The sequence below is a fragment of the Scylla paramamosain genome, chromosome 9 (assembly GCF_035594125.1).
Source record: "Scylla paramamosain isolate STU-SP2022 chromosome 9, ASM3559412v1, whole genome shotgun sequence".
Classification (NCBI taxonomy): Eukaryota; Metazoa; Arthropoda; class Malacostraca; order Decapoda; family Portunidae; genus Scylla; species Scylla paramamosain.
The window spans coordinates 25156427-25182142 of record NC_087159.1 but is presented as its reverse complement, the minus strand read 5'-3'; the positions used below and the strand labels follow the sequence as shown (position 1 = coordinate 25182142).

Sequence of the window (25716 nt, the reverse complement as noted above, 5' to 3'; positions counted from 1 at the left end):
CTGCACAAGACTTTCTTCTTTCTCTCACCCCTATTCTGTCCACCTCTCTAACGCAAGAGTTAACCAGTATTCTCAATCATCCATCCCTTTTTCTGGTAAACTCTGGAACTCCCTGCCTGCTTCTGTATTTCCACCTTCCTATTACTTGAATTCTTTCAAGAGGGAGGTTTTAAGACACTTATTCATGAATTTTTGACCACTGCTTTGACCCTTTTATGGGACTGGCATTTCAGTGGGCATTTTTTTTTATTAGATTTTTGTTGCCCTTGGCCAGTGCCCTTCCTACATAAAAAAAAAAAAAAAACCTTGGTTTGGGCCTGAGTGTCGCACTGCCTCTGACGCCAAGTAGCGCGCCTGGCGAGCCTGCAAGAGACACCCAACGGCACGGAACAGGCGAAGGCATCGTAAGGTGGCCCAGCGTATGAGGGACACTCAGGAGTGGGCGGTAGAACAATGGAGGGAGAACCTCAGGAGAGAATTGAGAGGTCGCCAAGTGGGGACAAAGAGGTGGTGGAGCCTTGTGAAGGAGCAGCAGGATGAAGAGCAAGTAACCACCATCCCTTCTCTTGTGCGAGGAAATGGCAGCATCACTCACACTGCCCAGGACAAGGCTTAACTTATTGGCCGAACTCTTTGCTGGGAAAATGTTCATCCCTGACTCTGATAAAGCTCCTCCCACTCTTCCAGAAATTATAAAAGAAAAATTAATGACAGTTAAAACTAGTGAAGCTGAAGTGAGGACAATACTCTTAAAACTGGACGAGAGAAAGGCTGTGGGGACAGATATTAAAACTGGACGAGAGAAAGGCTGTGGGGACAGATAAAGTATCCACCAGCTTCGCCAGTGTACCGGTGAATTGGTACGCCCACTCACCTCTCTATTTAACCAGTGCTTCGAATCCAGCACGTGGCCAAAAAACTGGAAAATTAGCAGTGCAGTGCCAGTTCATAAAAAAAAAAAAAATTAAATAAAAGTGACGCAAAAAAATTACCGCCCTGTGTTGCTACTGCCGGTGCTTAGTAAGGTGATGGAGACCGTCGTGGCTTCACGCGTCACCGATCACCTCGAGAGACACCACGTGCTCTGCACCAGGCAGTTTGGCTTCAGGCAGGATCGGTCAGAGGCTGATCTGCATCTGCTGCTCACGACTGACCTCAGCGCCGCCCTGGACCAAGGCAAGGCAACTGCTGTTGTGGCGCTGGACGTTGAGAGCGCATTTGACCGGGTGTGGCACGCAGCCCTTGTCAACCAGGCGTAAACGGGCCCCTCCTGTCGCTCCTCAGTGATTACCTGAATGATAGGTACCCGAGGGTGACTGTTAGAGGCCGTGAGTCTGAGGTGCAGCCAGTCAATGCAGGTGTCCCTCAGGGGAGCTGCCTCAGCCCCCCTGCTGTGGAACCTGTTTATAAACGACCTGCTGTAGCTCGATTTCAACGGGGAGATGCTAACGCGCAGGACGAAGTGGAGGTGCTGGGGGTCACCTACGACCGTGGGCTGACCTTCAGGACCCACATCGAGCAGCTTGCCAGAGAGGCCTCGGGAAAGCTGGTTTCTCTGAGGAGGATATCGTGGCTCCTGGACGGCAAGGGTCTAGAAATGCTTTATAAAGCACAAGTTAGATCCTCGTTGGAGTACGCGTGTCTGGCGTGGGGTGGTGCGGCCTACAAACACCTAACCCTTGTAGTGACTGGCCAGCCGGCTAGCCACTCCGCGCTAATCCCCGTGGATTCCCTACACGTTAAGCTTCCCAGGTGTGGGACCGACCAGACTTGAAGTCAGGTCAGGTCAAACACCTGGTAGCTGGGGAAGCCACAAGTCAGGTCAGGTCAAACACCTGGTAGCTGGGGAAGCCACGTGACGGCAGTCTTGTCTCGACTCGAGTGCTGTACGCCCGCAGCCGCACGCCAGGGCATTGCTGTGTGTACGATGATAAACCCAAGACTGTGGTCTGTGTTTGTCTACGTGTCCTTGGCGTAGAGAACACTATAGTTGCTGACCGCTGGAGTGACGCTGTGACACGCGATGGCGACCACAAGCGACATGTGTGACGTTCCCGCCTTCACGTACGACATGGCTATGGTTCCTACACCTCGAAGCGGTTTGGGATGGTGTGGATGGCCTTACTAACCAGCTTCGGTACCAGGCCGTAGTGCGGGCTTTCCCGTCGGAGGTAGCGGCCCATCTCGCCAGGGTGCTAGCTGAAGGTACGGGCACACTTGCTGTTGTTAACGCTAGCCTGGCTATTGTTTTCGCTGGTTTGCCAGCGATACACGCAGCAGTCTGGTCACACCACATGCAGAATTCGCTAGCTAGCTTGCTACCTGCTCATATCATAACACTAGCCGCTATAGAGGAAGCACTCGTTGGATTCGCTCTGTCCACAGTTACTTTTGCCACTTGTTTTGTAGCCAGTGAAGACTTAAAGAACAAAAGAAAAGTGAAACGAATGTGGATAAGACCATGGCTGGCAAGGAAAGACCGAAGTGTGTTCTCCACCCTTGTGAGGGAGTCGTCCCTTGAAGACAACCGTACCTTCTACGATTTCCACCGCTTGCACGTGAATAACTTCCAAGAACTTCTACGGTTGGTGGGTCCCCAAATCATGAAGCAGAACACAAGGTTCCGGGACGCCATATCTCCAGCGCAACATTTATCAGTTACACTCCGATATTTAGCTACAGGTAAGAGATACTTCTTCCTTAATATCTATTGAAAGAGTATATATAAACAATTACAAAGGGGGAAGTCAGTGAGGAGAAGGGAAGATCTAGGGCTGGGAAGAGATGTCTAGATCAGATTTCTATTTAAGGGTGAGAATAATTGAAGAAAGATCAAATTTCTTTTGTGATTGTATTGTATTGCAGTTCTTTTGCAAGGATGACAATTAAGGAAATGTTAACAAGACCTAGATCAGATTTCTGTTGTAAGGATGACAATTAAGTAAATGTTAACAAGACCTAGTTCAAATTTCTGTTGTCATCAGGAAGACAATTAAGGAAATGTTAACAAGACCTAGATCAGATTTCTGTTGTAAGGATAACAAAAAAGCAAATATTAACAAGATGTAATTCAGATTCCTATTTTAAGGATGACAACTGAGGAAATGTTAACACAAGGGAATAGTACTATGTAGGTATGATGCATCCATGGATTTGGAGAAGGCATATAACAGAGCAGAATGACAAGTGATGCAAGTTTTATTTGAGAGCCATGGAGTTGGTGGAAGGTTACTGAGAGGGGTAAAAGCATTCAACAGAAATGTTCATTTATATATCACAATCAAAAAGGAGGTTTTACATTACAGGGGGGGTTAGCTAGGTATGAGGCAAGATCACCCTGACTGTTGAACCTTTTTATGAAAGAAATGAAAACAAAAGTTGGTAATGAAGTGGAGAAGAACATAGATTATTGAAAATTGAAATAAGATTGTAAATAGATTATATGCAAATGACTTTGATACTTGTGGAGTGAAAGAAATAAAAAAGATGAATAATAAATTTACTGTGAGGAAAAAAGATAAAATAAATGTGAGCAAAAATAAAGTTAGGTCAGTATTTAAAAAGAAAAAAAAAATTAATCATGTAACATATTCAGATTTAGATACGACAACAATTGAAGGCCATTCATAGAGTGAAATAGGTTTGAGCAGATAGGTTATGGAAGTAGAGCTATAAACTTTAAAAAAACATCAGCACCACTGTTAACAGTTGCTGGTCCGCTGACTGCAAATGACAACTTCTTTCTGTGTTCGTAAAAATTATTGCCATTTTTAAAGATGTAGCCACATCTCAGAGCTTATAATTTATTGTATTATTATCTTATATATATTGTATATATTTTAAGCTAATATAATATACAACTCTCCCCACACTCTTTAAAATCTTTTCTACACTCTGAAACTTTTTATACTGAACAGAAGTATTAGTAGCATTTTCATTTTTATATATTAATTTCTAGCCACATATATTAGCCAGAAAAATCTGCAATGTATTCAAGAAGCGAAAGGTGAACCGCGATATTGCGAGGGATTACTGTAGGGGAAAAAGTGGTTTCAAGCCAATAATTCTGTATAGTGGTTCTAGTAAAAGTTTCAACTTTTGGTGAAATGTGCCGACGACAAAAAAAAAAAAAAAAAAAAAAAGTAAATCGGGACAAACATTTTTATTTTCTTTTTCAGGAGAAACACGTCGATCCCTGGCATTCCAGTATAGGACGAGTCACAACCTTATTTCACGCATCATCCCAGAAGTTTGTTCTGCCATCTACAAAGCCCTCAAAGACACTTACTTGAAGACACCAAGAACTACTAAAGAATGGAAACAAGTGGCAAGTAAATTCAACAGCTCATGAAACTTTCCCATGAGCATAGGAGCTATGGACGGGAAGCGTTTCCTAATAACAAAACCATCTAACACTGGATCCGAGTATTACGACTATAAAACTAATCATAGCATCATAATGTTAGCACTTGTTGATGCAGAATACAAATTCATGTATGTCGATGTCGGAGCACAAGGCAGGGCGAGTGATGCCAGTGTATGGGATCGATGCAATCTGCGTGCATACTTGGAAGGAAACAGGCTTGCTGTCCCACCATCTTCAACATTACCGTTTTCCATAAAAAGTCTCCTTATGTTATTGTATTGGACGATGCTTTTCCACTTAAAACGTACCTAATGAAGCCCTTTCCAGGTGAATGCCTGACTGATAGTCAACTGATCTTCAATTATAGACTGTCACGAGGAAGACGGGTGTCAGAAAATGCTTTCGGTATACTTAATTAAATTTAGAGTATTCAGATCAGCCATTACATCAAAGCCTGAAAATGTGAGCAAATTTATTTTTTGCATCTGTTGTACTGCACAATTATTAGAGAGAAAACTGCAGAGCATCAGACGTGCAATCCACTGACAGGGATGAGGACGGTGAATTGCCACAAGGTATATTTCAGGAACTTCAGGAAGTTGGCAGGGGACACTCAAATGAAGCAAAGGTGGTACGAGAAACACTTAAAAATTATTTTGTAACTGGTAAAATTTTTGTAACAATTGGTAAAATACCTGGCCAGAGAGACATGCCCTGTTGCACTAGTGTACCTCTGTAAATATACAATGCGTGAATGGATTGGATTGTGGATTGCAAAGAGGATTGAAATAATAACCTCATTACCACTCAACATGTAAGGCACAGTAAAATGCTCATAAGATTTTCTGGAAACAACTTATAATTTGGATGTTATATTCATTCACACTATATTCAGTCTTGTTGTGTCTCAGAATATTTTTGCATGTACTCACGTAGCAGTAAAATAACCTTGGAGCCAAATTCCATTTTTAAACTATCAGAGATGGGAAATTAATTCAGAAATGACTCCACACTTGAAATTACAAAGTCATGTTTTCCAGATTTCTTTTCTAGTTTATTCTGAATAAGTGCATCCATAACATTTTTCACTTTATCAACAGTTTGCACTATTTTTTTTTTCTGATGTATCATCTCTGTCTGCCAACTTTCTCTTTTTACCTCGTGGTGTCACAGAAGTACCTGGTGTGGAAGTTCCCAAAGCTTTAGACGGGTGTGATACAGTATGCAAAACATCCTGGGGTGCTGGGGTGTGTACGGGATGTTGGGGTGTGTACAACATCGTGGGATGACTGGGTGTGTGTGCCTTCCTGGGATTCTGGAGAGTACATGACAGCCTGGAGTTTTGCTGTGTCCACAGGACCCTGGGATGATGGGATCTGACTTACTGGAGAAGTACAGGGTACATCTATGGACAATGAGGTACTTGCAGCAGATGATGGACGAGATATGCCAATGGATCCGGGCGAGTACAATGGGGAGAAGTCTAACTGCACTAAGTCCTCCAGTGTACCCTCGTACACTACATCCTCTCGTGGGGGCAATTCCAAGATTGACTGAAACGAGTGGTTGTTATAGATGGGGAGCAGGAATGAGCAAGCTTTGAAGTACTCGTGTGGAGGAGGCAGTAGACACATGCCGAAACGATAATTACTCCCAGTGAGGTCTAAAGCACTGTTCAGGGGGTGCTGTGAACTTATCAAAACCAGCTGTGATCTCACTGAACATTTCCCTTTGTGTCTCACAACACAAGGGGGCAGTTAGAGCCTGCCCTCTAAAGACAACTCTCTTCCTCCACACAAAACTACAAGCACCTAATAACACACACACCGTTCACTCAAAAATTTCAAAATTATTATGGCGACTCCTACACCAGCCTCGGAGTCCTCATCTGGGGAGGGGACCATAAATATCCTCAGGTCGGACTGCCTTTCTGTCTACGACACTGTTCACTCAAAAATTTCAAAATTAATATGGCGACTCATACACCAGCCTCGGAGTCCCCATCTGGGAAGGGGATCATAAATATTCCCAGGTCGGACTGCCTTTCTGTCAACGACCCTAAGTGTCTTGACACCCCCTTCAACTTTTTCTTCACTAACTTCTGCAACATTCGCGGTTTTAGATCTAAATTTCAATCTGTAGTACACCACCTCTCCTCTTCTAAACCTCATCATCTTTTCATCACTGAAACTCAGGTGTCTGAGGCAACTGACAGTAGCCTCTTTTCTGTTCCCTCCTACTTTCTCTATTCTCATTTTCGATCCAAAGCTGGATGCTGCGTTTATGTGCGCAATGACTTAATCTGCTCTTGTGCCCACGCTCTTGAATCTTCTGAGTTTCCCACCATCTGGCTATGACTACAAAGTCACTCTCAAACTAAATTTATCTGTGCCGTATACCTCTCACTTAACTCCTCTGACTATAAGAAATTCTTTGACTACTTAACTTCCAAAGTGGAGCACATTCTGACTCTCTTCCCTTTTGCAGAGATCTCCATTCTTGGAGACTTCAATGTTCACCACCAGCTTTGGCTTTCCTCTCCCTTCACTGACCATCCTGGTGAACTAGCCTTCAACTTTGCTATCCTCCACGACCTAGAGCAATTGGTGCAACACCCTATTCGTATTCCTGACCGTCTTGGAGATAAGCCCAACATTCTTGACCTTTTCCTGACCTCTAATCCTTCTGCTTATGTGGTCACACTTTCTTCTCCGTTGGGCTCCTCCGATCACAATCTCATATCTGTATCTTGTCCTATCACTCCAATCCCTCCTCAGGATCCCCCTAAGTGAAGGTGCCTCTGGCATTTTGCCTCTGCTAGTTGGGGGGACCTGAGGAGGTATTTTGCTGATTTTCCTTGGAATGACTACTGCTTCCGTGTCAGAGACCTGTCTTTGTGTGCTGAGTGCATAACAGAGGTGATAGTGTCTGGCATGGAGGTGTACATTCCCCACTCTTTTTCTCGTCCTAAACCTTCCAAACCTTGGTTTAACACAGCTTGTTCTCGTGCTATACATGATAAGAGAGGTGGCCCACAAAAGGTACTTAAGCATTCCATCACCAGAATCTCATGCACTTTATATTTCTGCTCGGAACCATGCCAAGTCTGTTCTAGAACTAGCCAAAAACTTCTTCATTAACAAAGTGTCAAAACCTTTCAAGATCCAACTCTCTTTGTGACTTCTGGCATCTAGCCAAAAATATCTCCAATAACTTTGCTTCTTCTTCTTTCCCTCCTATATTTCAGCCAGACGGCACCACTGCTATCACATCTATTTCTTAAGCTGAACTCTTTGCTCAAACCTTTGCTAAAAACTCTACCTTGGACGATTCTGGGCTTGTTCCTCCCTCTCCTCCACCCTTTGACTACTTCATGCTACGTATTAAAATTATTCACAATGATGTTATCCATGCCCTTGCTGGCCTAAACCCTCGGAAGGCTTATGGACCTGATGGGGTCCCTCCTACTCCGAAACGGTGCCTCCGTGCTTGCACCTTGCCTAGTCAAACTCTTTCAGCTCTGTCTGTCAACATCTACCTTTCCTTCTTGCTGGAAGTTTGCCTACATTCAGCCTGTTCCTAAAAAAGATGACCGTTCTAATCCCTCAAACTACCGTCCTATTGCTTTAATTTCCTGCCTATCTAAAGTTTTTGAATCTATCCTCAACAGGAAGATTTTAAAACATCTATCACTTCACAACCTTCTATCTGATCGCCAGTATGGGTTCCGTCAAGGCCACTCTACTGGTGATCTGGATTTCCTTACCGAGTCTTGGTCATCCTCTCTTATTTTGGTGAAACCTTTGCTGTTGCCTTGGACATATCAAAAGCTTTTGATAAGAGTCTGGCACAAAGCTTTGATTTCCAAACTACCCTGATATGGCTTCTTTCCTTCTCTCTGTAACTTCATCTCAAGTTTCCTTTCTGACCGTTCTATTGCTGCTGTGGTAGACGGTCACTGTTCTCCTAAATCTTATTAACAGTGGTGTTCCTGAGGGTTCTGTCCTGTCACCCACTCTCTTCTTATTATTCATTAATGATCTTCTAAATCAAACTTTTTGTCCTATCCACTCCTACGCTGATGATACCATCCTGCACTTTTCCACGTCTTTTTTATAAACGTCCAACCCTTCAGGAAGTAAACATTTCATGCAGGGAAGCAACAAAACGCTTGACTTCTGATCTTTCTAAGATTTCTGATTGGGGCAGAGCAAACCTGGTATTGTTCAATGCCTCAAAAACTCAATTCCTCCATCTATCAACTTAACACAACCTTCCAGACATCTATCCCCTCTTCTTCATTGACACTCAACTGTCCCCATCTTCTACACTGAACATCCTTGGTCTGTCCTTTACTTATAATCTGAACTGGAAACTTCACATCTCATCTCTAGCTAAAACAGCTTCTATGAGTTAGGTGTTCTGAGACGTCTCTGCCAGTTTTTCTCATCAACTCTCATCAACTCCTTTCCTCTAACTGACCGTCTTCAAGCTCTCTCTCATCGCCGCAATGTTGCATCTCTAGCTGTCTTCTACTGCTATTTTCATGCTAACTGCTCTTCTGATCTTGCTAACTGCATGCTTCCCCTCCTGCGGCTTCGCTGCACAAGACTTTCTTTTTTCTCTCACCCCTATTCTGTCCACCTCTCTAATGCAAGAGTTAACCAGTATTCTCAATCATTCTTCTCTGGTAAACTCTGGAACTCCCTGCCTGCTTCTGTATTTCCACCTTCCTATGAATTGAATTCCTTCAAGAGGGAGGTTTCAAGACACTTATCCTTCAATTTTTTACTACCGCTTTGGACCCTTTTAAGGAACTGGCATTTCAGTGGGCATTTTTTTTTTATTGGATTTTTGTTGCCCTTGAGTCAGTGTACCTCCTACATAAAAAAAAAAACTCCCACTTTGGTTCTGGCTTGCCACCGGAGCCACTGGGAGTGTTGCGAACATTACGCAATACCCTTTAGAAGTTGCCGTGAAGATAAGAAAACTTCCCAGACAGCTCATCTGAAATAAAGAAATACCAAACTTTTAGAAAATTTGTGTACAATCATCTTATACGTTTAACATTAATAATAATAAAATTAAAGGAATAACATACTTAATCTTAGATGTCTGGCACAAAGGCTGCAGCAATTTTATTGTGATCTTACAGGGCTTAGGAATTAATTGGCCAAACTTTTGCGATGCGAGCCCATAATCTTAAGTTAGGTTAGGTTGGTTATCAATTTCCTGGTCAATTTAACCACAAGTGAGCTATGCTAGGAGGCTTCGCCACCCCAGAAACTCCCTGAGAACAACCAACAAATCCTGCCTTAACCTAATGTAACCAGACTTAATGTATAATATTCTGGGGGAGTCTTATAGCCTACCAGCAAATAATAACGTTTCTTCCCGAAGAAAAGTATCAACATTGCATATTGCTGTTGATGTTGCAGGACGTGTTCCCTAGGCTTCTCGTTATTTTCCTTATTACCAATATACTATAGTGTTTGAGAGAAAATTATGGATTTTTAGTTAGAGAAAAACACGGAAGCTAATTTGGGGGCAGTGTACTACACGAGATGGGAGATGATTCCACTCTTGGATGCTGCAGGTAAAGTATTAATATTTGAATATATTAGTGTTAGTCTAGTAAGTATGTTATTTAAGGTTGTGGCTGCCTCTAGTGGACTGTGTAGCTGTCGGTTGTAGATAAGTGTCTGTTTATGGCACGTACGATGGGTTTTTGACAAGCGAACAGGCGTGTTTATGTCACAAGGGGTGTATTTTTCCATGCTGGCCTCATGATTTTTTAAGTCCATTGTTATTGTTTCACGAGTGCCTCTATAGACACGCTGAGCCTCATAGCTGCCTTGCAGTGCACCATACAAACTAGTTCCTAAGCCTGATAGATCGTTAGGGAGTGTCCTTACTTTAGAGACCAAGGAATTTTTCCTAATTTAGGGATATTCTCGGGAAATTTTGGAGGCCCATTTTTCAGTAATTTGGGATTCTCCCCAAAAAGACACGGTGGTTAGGGGGTGAAGGGGTAGGAGCCACTATTCTTAAGATTTACCTTAAATTTTTGTGGTTTGTGTATTGGTCTTCATGTTGCTAATAGGTCTAGTTTTATGTCTTATATAAGCAAAATGATTGATGTAGCATGTCTATAATTACATCGGCCCTTCTTGCAGCTTTGTTTTGTATGGCATCTAATTCATTTATGTTACCGCTAGTGTGTGGGTCTCACAATGTGTCACAATATTTTATTTGTAAAACCGAATGAGTGTTTTGAATGTTGAATTTTGATGTTTGTGTTACACCTGCCTAGGTTCCTGGGCAGGAACCCCAGGGCTCTGAGCTTTGGCCCTGATGCTGCTCGCGTGTATCTTCCTAACCTATTATGCTGCTCGCGTGTATCTTCCTAACCTAATCTGTACTGTAGGTAACCTCGGTATAGGGCTGGTAAATGAGGGAGGGTTGATAGGAAATTTTGCATTGAAAGGAAAACCTAACAACCCACATTGTAATTTAGGTATGGTGAGGGTCATTGAAGTTTGGTTTGCATGTAAGAGACGTTAGTTTTGGTGGGTAAAAAATAAGCTTTATTTAACTTCCTCTATACCACCACTAAGTCAGTATAACATGTTTACCTTCTGTGAAATATTTTTTTTTATAGTATGAACTCATTCTGATTTATTTTATGAGACAAGGTAAGTAATTTGATAACAAAAAGACCACAAATTACCTGCAGTCAGAGAAGCCATTTCAGGGTGAGTCTGAATCAGCTGGTTCCTTATCTCCTCAAAGATCCTCCTTTTCATCGTCTTCTTTGGATAGTGGGGATGTCTGATGTTCCATAGGACCTCATGATCATGAACTTTTTCTAAGAGACTTGTAATAGCATCATGGGACCAATGAAATTGACTCATGTTTTCAGAGGCCTTCTTCGTGTTACAATGTTTTGTTTTGGTAGTATACCACCGAGGTCAAATGAGAACTGAATATTCTATTTTCCATTAAAGAAAAAATACATTTGGAAATTTTCTTGTATTTTCGTCTAGATCTTATTACGCATTTAAAGTCTCTCCTGAAAAAAAGATAGAATATTTTTTTAATTGCATGTATGCTGAATAAACGATAGTTTATTACCTTCCATTCGGGTACCGGTATCGCTAGCAGTACATGCCAGTGAAAACGGTCCGTATCGGTAGCTCACAGCAGCCAGTATCAATCGCTTGTGCTGGGCAAATGGCTGGCCGATCCAGCCGTATCGCTGGATCCAGCGATATCAGTAGCTAGCGTGTCTGCACCTTCAGCTGCCAGTGGACAACAAGTATTCTGCCGTTAAGTCCGCCCTCATGGCCGCCTTCGGGAGGACGCCGGAGGCATACTTCTCGGCGCTCGACACCGCGCGCTTCGAAGGTGACCGCCCTTCAGCACTTCTGGCGCGCATGAGCGATCTCAACAGAGCGGCAGGGCATCCACTCTCTGACGCGATGCTGCGGTACCGGCACTCATCCCTCATGCCTCACCCTGTACGCATGCAGCTGGCAGCGACGCACCAGTTTCTGTCCCTGGCCGAGTACTCCGGGCTTGTGGACGCGGTGTACGAGGCTCACCTGGTGTTGTTCCCCTTGCCCCTCAGCCCAGCCGCCTGTGGCTGTGGCGCCACCAGACCGGCCCAGGGGACCGCCGAGCACTCTTACAGGTAAGTGCCCGCGGACCCCGTCGCACTCCATAGCATCCACGCCCAGCCGAGGACAGAGGACAGGACGCGCCCCGCATCTTCGGCGCACGACACGGTGTCCACTGAGGCCCACCTGGCCTCAGTGGAAGCATCCTTGCAGCACCTGGAAGCCGCCCTTGCGGTCGCTCCTGTTCACTCAGGATTCTGCTTCCACCACGTGCGTTTCGGGGCGGAAGTGTGGAACTGTCGGCCCCGCCAGGGAAACGTGACACGTGGGGGTCGCTGACCATCCTGGCGTCCCTCGCCTCTCTATCTACGACCCATGCCGGCCCGCCTTCACTCCTTCGCCAGCGCGCGCCAGACTCGCCCCCGCCCTCACCGCCAGTTCAGGATCTCCATCGCCACCTCGCTCTGCCCTGTGGGTTGCCTCTCCCCTGCTCATCCGTCTCCGCCTTCCCGGGCGCTGGAGCAGCCTTCCTCCTGCCAGCGTTCGGTCCTGTGGGTGAAGGACACCTGCTCGGGGGCGCGTTTCCTGGTAGACTCGGGGGCGTAGGTTGACTGTCGTGCCGGCAACGGAGGAAGACCGCCGATCGCAGCCTCGCATGGCGTACGACCTTCTGGCCGCCAACCACACCCCTATTGCCACATACGGCACACGGACTCTCCGCCTGGGCCTCCTGCTTTCCCTGGGCCTTTATGATGGATCAACCGATCCTCGGCATGGATTTTCTCGTGGCTCACGACCTCCTGGTGGACCCCCGCTGTCGGTGCCTTCGTCACCAGCCATCGGACACCTGCATCCATGTCGAGCCCTGTGCCCAGCCACGCCCACGCCTTACTACCGACCGTCAGACGACACGGTACGAGGTCTTCCTACACGAGTTCCCGCTCCTCACCTCCACGCAGCCGGCGCCAGTGCGGGTACAGCACAGGGTGGAGCACGCCATCGTCACTACTGGGCCGCCCTGCTTCGCGCGCCCCCAACGCCTGCCTCCGGAATGCCTGGGGGCGGCAAGGAATGAGTTCGAGTACATGCTGGCGGAGGGAATCGTGTGAACTTCGGACAGCAACTAGGCTTCGCCGCTCCATATGGTGCCCAAGGCCCAAGATGGGGAGTGGCGCGTGTGTGGTGATTACAGGGCCCTCAACGCCATGACCAGTGTCGACAGGAAGAAGTGCAAGAAATGGAAGAGAGAAGCCTGCTAGTGATTCAAGGAGGAGGCAACAACTTAGTAGCGGCAGGTGCTGAAGAAACAGTAAAGGAAGTGACAGAAGCAGTGAGGGCAGCAGATGATGATGTGTGTGGCTGTGGTGGGGGTCCTGCGGCGCCCACGGAAAGGAGTGTAGTACGAGAATGTCAGAAGAGAAACGTACCGCAAGATATGCATGGAACTCATGAAGGTCAAGATGGAATGGATGGTAGAGAAGAAAGGGCAATGTGAGTTTCTTAGACACGGATGGGATTCTCGACCAGGACAAATTCTACTGGAGAGACGGGATCCACCTCAACCACAACGGGAATGAGAGGCTAGGACGTTGACTGGCCAAGTGGATGAGGGCGAGGCAGGTGTGCTGTGTGGACGAGGCATGATGAGGACCCACTCATGTCAGCGAACATGGAAGAGAAGAGACTAACCAGGCTGGATGGGATCCTCGACCAGGACAAATTCTACTGGAGAGACAGGGTCCACCTCAACCACAATGGGAATGAGAGGCTAGGACGTCGACTGGCCGAGTGGATGAGGGCGAGGCAGGTGTGTTGTGTGGACGAGGCATGACGAGGACCCACTCATGTCAGTGAACACGGAAGAGAAGAGACTAACCAGGCAAGTAAATGTGTGAAGATTGGCTGTATGAATGTGAGAGGATAGGGTGTGGGCAAGTTTGAGGATGTATGTAAGGAGCTCAGGGAGTGGAGGTTCGACTTAGTTGGACTCACCTGAGATGATGTACGAATGGAGGGATGTGAGTATGTTATGATTGGAAAGGGGCGTAAGACACAGGAAATACTAAGAGGAGGCATAGCCCTACTGTACAAGAAAGAGGACTGAAAGTGGAGGAGATTGATGTGGGGGAGTGTACAAGTAGTGAGGATGTGCTTGCAGTCAGAGTGGAATGCATGGATGGTCGTGACAGACCAGAGAAGGTGGTTCTGGTGGTAGCGTACATGACTGTCATGGGTGAAAGAGCAGAGAGGGAAAATAGGAGGAAATATGATATACTTAAGTTGTGAGAGAGCATGGAGAGGAGACAGTGCTAGTTATGGGTGACATGTGCATACTGGGGGAACAGGTGAACATGAATGGTGAAATGCTTGGGGACTTTGTTGATGAATTGGAGTTGGAAAATCTGAATGTTACTTTGGCTGAGGGGCGTGTGACTTGGAGTGCAAGAGAACAGGAATCGGCAATTGACTACGTGTTGGTGAATGGAAGAATGCATGAAAATGTGTCGCATATGTGGATAGACGACGATGGTTTGGTTGATATTGTGTCTGATCATAACATGCTGGTTGTGGAGTGCTTGCTGCAGGGTGGGAATGAAGTGAAAGTGGCAAGTAAGAAAAAGAAGTGGAGACAGAGATGTAGGGTGGGAGAACTTTCAGGTTGATCTGAGTGAGATAAGCTGGAATGACGAAAGTGTGCATGACATGGAACATCTGAATGAGAAACTGGTTGAGGACAAGAGGGGTGCTGCTGAGAACCAGATAGGGTTTGTGAGAGTAGGTAGAAGAAAGGATGTATGTAAACCATGGTGGAATGATGAAATCAGAATGGCTAGAAAGGAGCGAAAGAATGAGTAGACAGTGTAGATGGCTGAGGAAAAAGAGGCAAGAAAGCGATAAGGAAGAGAATGAATATCAGAATGCATGGGCAGCGTATGTGAAGCAGCAGCGGTTGACAAGACGAATGATAATGAATGCTAAAGTGAAGAGTGAAAGGAGTGTGATTCAATGTTTTAGGGAGAAATGTGGCCGTGAATGGTACAAGTTCATGAGAGGTGAGAATATGTCAGGTAGTGTTGGTGTGGAGAGTCTAAAAGTGGATGGTGTAGTTATAACAGGAGGAGGAAATCAGGGAGGCAATCAAAGGGTTCTGGGAAGAAGTAGGTGGGGTAGATGAGAATGTTTAGTGTGAGAGAAGGATGTGTGACACTGGAAAGGAAAAATGCAGATGAACTGGATGAAAGAATCAGTAAGGAGGTAGTGGAGAGGTGTGTGAGAAGGCAGCAAGAATGGCAAGGCAGCAGGCCCAGATGATATACCGTACGAGTTCTACAAGAATGGTGGGGAGGTAGTAATAGATAGAATGACTGAATTATTCAACCGAGTGTGGGATGAAGACAGAGTGCCAAGAAAGTGGAATGAGAGCCGAGCGTGTCTGTTGCATTAGGGAGGATTTAAGAGTAAGAATGAGCTGAAGAACTACAGGCCAATTGCATTAGTGAATACAATAGGTAAAGTTTTCAGTGCAGTGTTGAATGAGAGACTGTAAATGGATTGATAAAGCTGGAGTGCTGGGTGAAGAACATAATGGTTTTCATGTGGATAGGAGAGCTAAGGACAATATGTTTGTGGTGAATGAAATGATTGTGTGGCGAATGAAATGATTGAGAAGAAAAAGAAGGATGGGGGTAAATTGTACCTAGGTTTTCTGGATATAGAGAAAGCTTAAGATAGAGTGAACAAAGAAATGCTAGTTAGAGTCTTAGAAAAGACTGGATTGAGTGCAAAGGTAGTTAATATAGTGCAAAGTATGTATGTGGACACAAGAGCTAGATACAAACTAGGAGACATAGAAACAGACTGGGTGAAGAGTGAGAGAGGAGTTAAGCAAGGCTGTATATTGTCACCAACCCTTTTTAGCCTGTATACAGAGGAGCTAGTAGCCAGGATGAGAAGAATGAATATAGAGGTAAGTGTGGGGAATGATAAAGTATGTGCGTTTCTTTATGCAGATGACGTAGTTGTTATGAGTGAATCGGCAGATGAGCTTCAAAATTTGTTGGATGTTGTGGATGGCTATAGAAAAGACCTTGGCGTAAGGTTTAGCAGTGAGAAAAGCAAGGTAATGATTGTGAATAGGTCAGAGGATGAAAGTAATGTGGTATGGAGACTTGGAGAGAATGAGTTGAAACAGGTGCAAGAATACAAGTACTTAGGGATGTGGATGAGTCCTAGTGGGTGTGCAAAGGCAAAGAATGAAAAGATAAGTATGGTAAACCTGTGGGTAGGTCGATTGGGAAGCGCGGCAAGGATGAGAGCTAGTAAGCATGATGTGTTGGGAGAAGTGTAGAAGAGTGTGGCTGTGCCAAGTACAATGTATGGTATGGATGTGATTGCATGGAATGAAAGTGAAATTGATAAGTTAGAAGTGTGCATGGAATGAAAGTGAAATTGATAAGTTAGAAGTGGGCCAGAATAGAGTAGCAAGGATGGAACTGAGTGCACCAAGGTGCACAGCAGTTGAAGCCTTGAGAGGTGGTATGTGATGGAGCACCTTTAGGGAAAGACTCACAAAAGCCAGTTGGGTACAAGATTAGGCTTGAGAGAATGGATGATGCAAGAATAGCAAGGAAGGTGTACCTGTGGAATGAAAATGGAAGCAAATGGAGGAAGAGGTGCGTGAGAATGACAGACAGGAATGGATTGCAAGTTGTGTGGACGACAAGAATGGCTGGGAGGAATCAAAATGAGCGTGAATGGGTGGTAACAAGAGGAGGCAGAGTGGGAGCCGAATGGGATGTGAGAAAATGGAAGAATTAGATAGACAAAGAAGTGAAATGTGTGGGACTGAATGAATGGAAGAACGAGATGGAAAGAAAGAAGACTCTGGAATGGTACAAGGAGAAAGGGGCCCCGAGGTATGAAAGGTGGTATGATGGAAGCCTGGGCGGTGATCTTCTCTTCCGAGCGAGGGCACAATGTATGGATGTGAATGCAAGGAGTTACAGGTGGTCTGAGTCCCGCAGCAAAGTGTGCCAGATGTGTGACATGGGAGAGGATGAGACGGTAGAACATGTGGTGCTGGAATGTGTGAAGTATGCCAGAGACAGTAATGAGATGATGCAAGTGATACTGACCGAGTTAGGGCATGACAGGAATGAAAGAGTGGAGAAGACAGGAAAGGAATGGATGGTGTTGTTGCTGGGACTGTGTAGAGAGGCGAATGAAAGGATGATTGAGGCGGTGAAAGAGTTTCTGGAGAGAATGTGGCGTGCCAGGTGTATGAACAATTAGGATAGAGGATGCTGTTCGTTTCTTTTTTTTTTCCCTTTCTACAGGAGATGCCGATCCAAAGGCCTGGCCGAGGAGTGATCCTGAGCTACCTGTACCATCAAGATCACCCAATAACTCACGTACTGGACTTCCACGCTAAACTCCATGGCAAGACCACGCTAAACTCCATGGCAAGACAGTCTTCTCGAAGATCGACCTCCTTCAGGCATTCCACCAGATCCTGGTGGCCGAGGACGACATACCGAAGACCGCGGTGACGACGCCCTTTGGGTTTGAGTTCCCGTTCATGAACTTCGGCCTACGGAACGCAGCTCAGTCCTTCCAGCGGTTCATGGACAAGGTCATGAGAGGACTGGACCTCGTCGTGGTGTACATCGATGACATCCTTGTGGTCTCCTCCTCTCCCCAGCAGCACATGGAGCACCTCCGCCAGGTGCTGTCCTGCCACCAGGGCCACGGCCTTAAGATCCACCCCATGAAGTGTGTCCTTGGCGCACCGTCGTCCGTGGACTTCCTGGGCCATAGGGTTACAGCAGCAGGCCTGGAGCCCCCCCCCACAGAAAATGTCGGCAATTGAGGACTTCCCGCGCCCCACTACCGTCAGGAAGTTACGAGAATTCCTGGGGTTGGTTAACTACTACCATCGCTTCTCCCGCGGCGATATGCGCTCTGGCGACGGCGCCCTCCCACGAAGCGTGGCCACGGTCACATGCCCCCTCCCGTGGTCTAAGCAGCAGTAGCGGCGGCGCAAAAAGGCGACCAGGAGCTGCGGGCCGGCCCTGCGGGAAGGCCCCACGGCTCTACAGATGCTTTGTTGTCGCATCCCGGACTCACCCTCGCGCTGCGGTGTGATGTGTCATGTGGTGTCGCGCGCCCATACATCCCGGAGCAGTTCCGACGCCAGGTCTTCACACACTACCACGCCTTCAACCATCCCGGCATCCTGGGTATCCATCGATTAGCAGAAGAGCGGTGTGGCCAGGAATGAGGAAGGATATACGGGCGTGGGTCCGCTCATGTCTGGCCTGTCAGACCGCCAAGAACCATCACCACACCCGCACCCCTCTGCAACCCATACCCACGGAATGCTTCCACACGGTGCATATGGACCTGATCGGACCCCTGCTTTCCTCCCGTGCGTGCAGGTACCTTCTCACGTGCGTCGATAGGACCACACGCTGGGGCACCGCCATACCCATGCCAGACAGCACAGCGGAGACCACCCCCACCCATTTCCTCTCGGGATGGGTGTCTCACTTCAGTGCTCCTGTTACCGTAATTACCTCTGCGTACTACCCTCAGTCTAACGGTATGGTGGAACGATTTCATCGGCGTCTGAAGGAGGCGATGAGGGCGCTGCCACACTCCGCCAGCTGGATGGAGGCTCTCCTTATCATCCTCCTAACCTTGCGCGCCACAGAGAAGGACATCCACCACACGCCAGCGGAGCTTGTTTACGGGGAGGACTTGCACCTACCAGGCCAGTTTGTCGCACCGGGGGCCGGCGGCCACTCCCTATTCTTCCTACCGGCATTCCGGCACGCCATGGCTAACTTACAGCCAACGCCTCCTCGCCTGCACCCCGCCCGCCCCACACACACTTCCCGGCGGAACTGCAGACCGCGACGTCGGTCTTCCTTAGGACCAACGCCGTTACTGGTCCTCTGCAGCCACCCTATACCGGTCCCTACCAGGTCTTGGATCGGGAGGACAAGCACGTCACCCTTGACATGCGAGGCCGCCGCTGTGAGACGTCTTGGGTTAAGGCCGCCCGCCTCCCGCCGGACCACGACACACCAGCCAAGTCCTGCCAGCACACCACTGCCAACAGCATCGCTGTGTCCGGCTCTACGCTTCCTGCACCCGGGGCTGGTCGGCCAGCCTCAGTTACGACGCCCTGAGGGTGCCGTCCGCGACTGGATCCAAGGTCAAAAGTCTAGCGGCGCTTCCCAGGCGCCCACAGCGCCGCCACCGCTCCCTGTATCTTCGCATCTCCCTTCCCCTCCGCCCCCGCTCTCCCCGTCCCCTCTCCTCCCTTGCCCGGGAGACAACACCGTTTCCCCCCTTTCGCCGCCCCTCCCGCCCCCACTACTCCCTGTCCCTTCGCCACCCCTCCAACCACCGCCTTCAACCCCGCCCGGCTTCCCTCCACCGCCGCGCCACCCACCTTCCCTCTCTCCAGTGTGCTCGCTTCCCCAGGAAATGGACCAGAGGCACCCGCCACTGCTAGCGCCGGCCAGCCCTGACGAGGGGTTCGGGGCACGCATGGGAGGCTTGGTAACACGTGCCGGCAGGGTCGTTCACCGCCCACAATTTTTTCATGCATCTTAACCTTATACTGTACAGGGTAGTACACTTTTGTTTCTCGTTTCCTGGGGGAGGGGTGTAATATAGTGACTGGTCAGCTGGCTAGCCACATCTTGCTGTTGTGTCGATGGCGAGTCCCGAGTACCCAAGGTCCTGGATTCCCTGACAGGGCGATCACCATCCACAGGGGCCGTCAGCTGTCCTCACCACTGTAGCTCGGTCCCAGACGTCAGCCACGCCGGCGGATCCACCACCATGAGAAGATTCACCAGCTGTCCTCGACTCGGCGGCGGCGGCGGCGGCAGCAGCAGCAGAAGTGGTTCCAGCACCCCCACCCGTGGCGCACTCGATTGTTTCACTTAGGTTGGTGCTGGATCTCGAACTACTCATCCCTACCGAGTTGGTAATAGTCTTCTCCTTTATGATTATCTTGGTGTGGGGAAAGTAAGCTACCTTGCCCTCACTCTCGGCTTGTTTGAGCTTCGGGATTCGAGATCTCTTGAGAGGTTGGGCACAAATCTTCATTGATGTAGATGTGACATTTCTCATCACCGCTTCATAATCACGAAACCGGGTGAAACGGGCAATGATGAGAAAGAATTTTATATATTCACAGCGACTCAGTAAAACTCGTTACTTTTAGGTGTCACTAATGCGTAAAAAAAAAAAAAGAAAGAAGCGAGTGACTACGTGGCGGCTCTCCAAGTATATTCTTCGGTGTAACACATTAGTTAATCAGTAACGGTATCCGGACAATTTGTTTATGAACTGTTTACCTGCCGGACACTGTGCCTACGTAGAGCATGTTAACCAGACATATGCCTAATGAAAATGTTGCTCCCCTACTCGTCTGTTAGTCACGCCAGCGGTCGGAAAAATCTATTATAAAGATTGCACTATATCAATAGGCTTCAGAGAATCAAGTCAGTATATGCAATTTGTTTACACCTACAACAGGAGAGTTCACTCCTTACGGGTAATGTAGTAACATGGTGAATGTAACTTCACTGCACAGTTTGTAAAGGGAGCCTCTGTAGTACTGTGTTGTCTCAGATTACTTTAGAAACGTTAAGAATACGCCATTGCGTCTTTATGAATTAAACTGACATACTACAGCAATTACCTTTTAGAGTTTAAAGTTTTTATACACAAACTCACACAACAAGGAGTCCAACAGGACACACGACAGGCTCCTTTGTGGATCTCTGTTGTCACGCACACACCCTGCTGTATACTGCCTGCCTCCGATGACGTCCCTCTAATATACAGCGAACGAAGACACAACATCCGTGTTTACATCAGCACCGTGATGGTGCCTCCTGTTGTGCTAAATGGCGACATTTCGTCAGATGAAAACAAGGAAGTTTCGAACACTAAATGAACAAAAGACAACATTAACAGTGTTACTACCTATCCTTATCTACCCATGGGTACAATATCCTATTTGAGTGCTTCGTTGTTCTTTCCACCTCTTCGTTCGGTCGTTTTTTATATCTTGTTTCGTATTGCTTCATTTCCTTTCTTAACTTTCCATGCATTTCAACACATTCACGATTCTTTATACTAGTTAACGTTTGCTTAAGCCCGGCAAGACTTCACAGATATAGCCCGTCCATAGCCAGAGTCCCTCGCACGGTTGTGCCATACCCAAAGTTGTACCCAAGTCCGCGGAATTTTACTCTGTTCAAAGTATTTTAAAGGATCGCTGAGTAAGCGTTTGTGAGCAAGATGATTTTTCTTTTACAGATACCAATCGAAATGGAGTTCACCGTAACTTCAAGAGGATGCAGAAAACTATTACAGCAAGGTCATGTTTATGCAGTAATTAACAGAACGAGTGGAAACTACACATGCTGGGGATGCAAGAAAACCAATCCATCCCTTAAGACGAGAAACGACCTAAGAGTCCTTCTTGGCACGGAACACAACTGTCCTCCGAGAGCCGCCAGACTTTGCGGTCTGAAGACGGTTGATGAGTCGTAGTACTGAAACTGACGCCACCCAGGCGTCACCTCTCGTAACGATACCATGCCCAGTAGTGCAGATGCAGATGACGCAGAGGAAGACTACGCCTCTTAATGAATTCATAATGACCTATTGCTGTACTTTCGTGGAAACAGCAGACACAACAATTACTCCTCTGTTCAGTTCAGTTGGTATTTTGGGGTATTGCCTTTGCAACGGCACCTCTAAATTTTTTTCTACTGTTGCTGCTGTTTGTCATATTAAACAGATTTTTTTTTCAGTGATGTTATGATATTCTTATATTCTTGTTGTTTATTATCTTTATATTCTTGTTGTGTATTATCTTTATCAGAGTTTTCCAATATAATTGTGTGATAGGGTTGTTGGAGGAGTCTTGTAGTGTCTCAGAAAATGTTCTAGGTTTTCTTCATCGTAGTTACATAGAGGACAACTTGAAGTTCTATGTTTACTCCTCCATCCTAACTCCAGGGTATTTGTTCTAGCCACTATGTTTACTCCTCCATCCTAACTCCAGGATATTTGTTCTAGCCTTGAACAGCAAGTCAGATGGTGAGATGTTATCATAAATTGCTGTCTCCGTCTTGATTCCATTTTTATACTTTCTGTATATAGCTGAACTGTGTTCTGTTTCTAATTCTGCTTCCCAGCATTCAGTGTCCCAATCCTTGATTTTGTTGCTTATCTCTTCTTTTCTTATTTATCTTATTTTATTAACATTTATATTTATTTCTAACATGTCTTAACCGTTTTTATCCATGGATCTTTCGGTTTCCATTATATCTTCAAAGATTATTTTTAGTAATGTATTGTTGCCTTGCATAATGTGTCATAGTTGAGTTTGGTCTTCATGTCTCTTGCTGTGAGAGATGATGCTTCTATTTCTCCTCTTATTGTACAGTTTGGAGTATAGATTGGAACATTCATTACATATCTGCATGTTGTTTTCTGCTTTTTGCATTGCATCTTTCTTTCTTGTATAGTTTACTACTTCTCCCTCAAACATTATTAATGGTAGAACAACACTTTCCCAATATGTTATTCCTATGAGAACCTTATTGCAGCTTCTTGTGATGGATAGCATCATGTTTGCACATCTGTTTGCCTCATGTATAGTATTTTCTTATGTTCAAACAGAAAGTTCCACTTCGTTATTTTTGTTCCTAAATACTTTATTTGATGAATAACTTATTTCTTCTATGTTTTCCGTAGTACGAGTTAAAAATTGATATGTTCCATTTTTCCTTATTTAATTGCAATCCACAGTCCTCTGCTAGTTTTATTAGTAACTTTATATTTTGTTTAGCCTCATCTTCATTGGTTACGAGAAGCATTGCATCATCGGCGAAAAATACTGAGGCGTGAGGCCAGGGCACACACATCACTCCTGAATTTGGCATTGGATTGTTTAAGTTTTTCGAGGATATAATATGTCACCATGAGAAACATGACAGTTGACTCATGGCATCCTTGTCGTATGCCTTTCGTTATTTCAATATTACAAATTTCTTTATCATTAAGGATTATTTTGGCGTTGTCCTCTGCATATACTTTGGCGATGAGGTTAATTAACTTTGGGTGTATCTTATATTTAATCATTACTTTCATTAACATTTCTCTGCTTATACAGTCGAATGCCTTTGGAAAGTCTACTGATATTAATATAAGTGATATTTTATCATTACTTTCATTAACATTTCTCTGCTTATACTGTCGAATGCCTTTGGAAAGTCTACTGATATTAATACAAGTGATCTCTTATGTTCGTAACTTTTCTGTATACAGTAATGTAGTATAAATAAATTGTCTGCTGCTCTTCTATTTTAGTATATGCATTTTGTTCTTCCATTAAATGTCTTTGCATTTAATTTTTTATGATTCCCATTAATAATTTATATGTGGTGTCTGTAAGGGCTATTGATCTCAGATCTTTTATTGTTGGTTTTGCCTTTTTCTCCAGTAATTTAGTATTTGAGATTTTTCATGTATTCTCGTGACTCAGTGGTGCGCGAGCTAAAAGAAAGGCTAATGAAAGATAGTAATAGACATGCACACCCATGTGTAAGAGTGATCATCCTGTGTTCTCTAAGCGAGATGTGGGCCTTAAGAACCCGGTGACTAACAAGCTTAAGTCACAAGCTTATAGGTGAACACCCTGGTGAGAAAGTAATGAGAGAGGAGTGTACTTTCTAGCTGGATTTTAGACTTTAATGATATCGATGTCTGTAGTAATATATGTAGATCGCCAACACGGAAGTTTAGAAGCGGATATAAGGAGCGTGGAACAGTACTGGCAGACCACAGGAAAACAGCACGAGTAATGTGTATTAATTTTTGGAGGTGCATCACATTTAAATGCATCGAGAGTTCACCAGTCGTTTTCTGCTACGTAATAATTAAAGAAATTTTCCTAATGTGCCTTAACGTCTCGATTTTAACCGTCAAATATACTGTGGTATTTGCATAGGTTTTGTGCTTTCCATGTGTATTTCATTCTAGATTAACATGTGCTGTATGATAATTTCTGTGGTCCTTTGCATGTAGTGGCCGAGTGTTTTATTATCGTGTACAGTTTTGCTGTGTTTTATTGCATGTGGGGATTTAACGCTTTGTGTTCATGTGTGCATTTGCGTGTTTAGTGGGAAAGTGAGCGTACTCCGTGATCTTAAACGAGTCCTTCATATTATCTGAAATAATATGCAATTAATTATTTAGAGAAGGACTTAGTCATTTCCCTGCTTTAACTATTTGAATTTATCGGGAAAATGGAATTTCTCATGATGTGGAGATTGTTTATTATTGTCTGCTTGTGTGGTTAGAATGGTTATTTGCTGGTTATGTTTATAGTGTTTTGCGTCTATGGCATACGCCACTTCAAACCCATTGCCTTGCCACTCGGTAATCTGAATTAAGTTGTAAAAGTGAAATAGCGTTACTTGGTGAGCAGGGGAACTTTGCAGCTCTAAAGTAACTCATACAAGTGGAAATGCAACAACGCATTTTCCTATGGATGCTGCAGGAGCCTTACTTAAAAAAAAAAAAAAAAAAGTGCCGCAACAAAGAACCGCACCAGACGGGAATATAATTACTTGAAGTAATGGCAAGAAGAAAGCCCTTTCTGGCACACGAAGACTAATTTTGAAATTGTCACTATGACAACCTTGATATTCTTACAATCAAACTAAATTGGTTTTCCGATGGAGCATTTGATAAGATCCCAGACGGTTTCCAACTCTACACCATACCCTGCTAACTGAAGCCGGAGGTAAGGCCCGTCCAGACGATCCAGCACAGCTCGACGGGCACTGCCCGCAAACGAGCAAAACCTACAATCACAACTGTAGTTTTGTCCACACCGTACGGTGCCGAGCTGGCCCAGTCAAACCCGGACACAGTCAAAGCGTGTGGTAGTTCAGGCAGTACCTGCAGACTGTGTACGGTACGATAACTACCGGTATGGTGGCCAATAAGAAGAATCTGAAGAAGAAAGAAGTATATTGCATAATAATTGCTATGTGTAAAAAAAAAAAAAGCAAAAGACAAATGGTGCAGACTGACTAATAAAAAGAAGAAAATTAGGAAGTCATGTGACTATACTACATGAATTAAAACCTGGAAATAGAAAATGACTTCATAAACTACACAAGAATGGACCCGAATTTTCATACTCTTCTAGACAAAGTGAGCTTTATAAGCAAGCAGGATACCAATTGTACACTCCAAAGGCAAGTGTGTTGCTGATAAAGTTCTATCTAATGTAGAATAAAAGAGGTTTCTACCACCGAACCATAGCGGGAGCAGAGACAGACATGTCTGTCAAAACACTAGAGTGAACAAGGACAACCTCTGCCTCTTGCCTCTATAGGAAGCCTCGCGTGTCTGGCAGCGACGTCATACTACAGGCCACGGGCTGTGTCTGGTGATTTCGCTAAACAACCAACAATGGCACTTTGCCCGTGGTTTAGCGGGCACAAATGGTAAACTTGTTAACGAGCAAACTGCTCGCTTGTGCACGCGGGCAATGCTCGATCGTCTGGACGGGCCTTAACTAGTCAAACAGAAACCTTAGGCTCCACCTTAAGGCTGGAGGAATAGGTATGCATCCACCATAGCTTTGAGCAAATGGTTAGACGAGTTCCAGGACGTCCA

The 25716-nt window shown here is 45.6% G+C and overlaps 1 long non-coding RNA gene across 1 annotated transcript in view; it reads right to left on the bottom strand.

Moving 5' to 3' along the window:
* Positions 1-1414: 1414 nt before the first annotated feature.
* LOC135103738 (uncharacterized) overlaps positions 1415-25716 on the bottom strand; it is a 41784-nt gene continuing 17482 nt past the window's right edge. Inside the window, exons 3-5 of the long non-coding RNA XR_010270191.1 lie at positions 20743-25044; positions 11097-11438; positions 1415-9373 (exon numbers count right to left, since the gene is read on the bottom strand). This is a non-coding gene — a long non-coding RNA (uncharacterized LOC135103738). The remainder of the gene's footprint in view (positions 9374-11096; positions 11439-20742; positions 25045-25716) is intronic.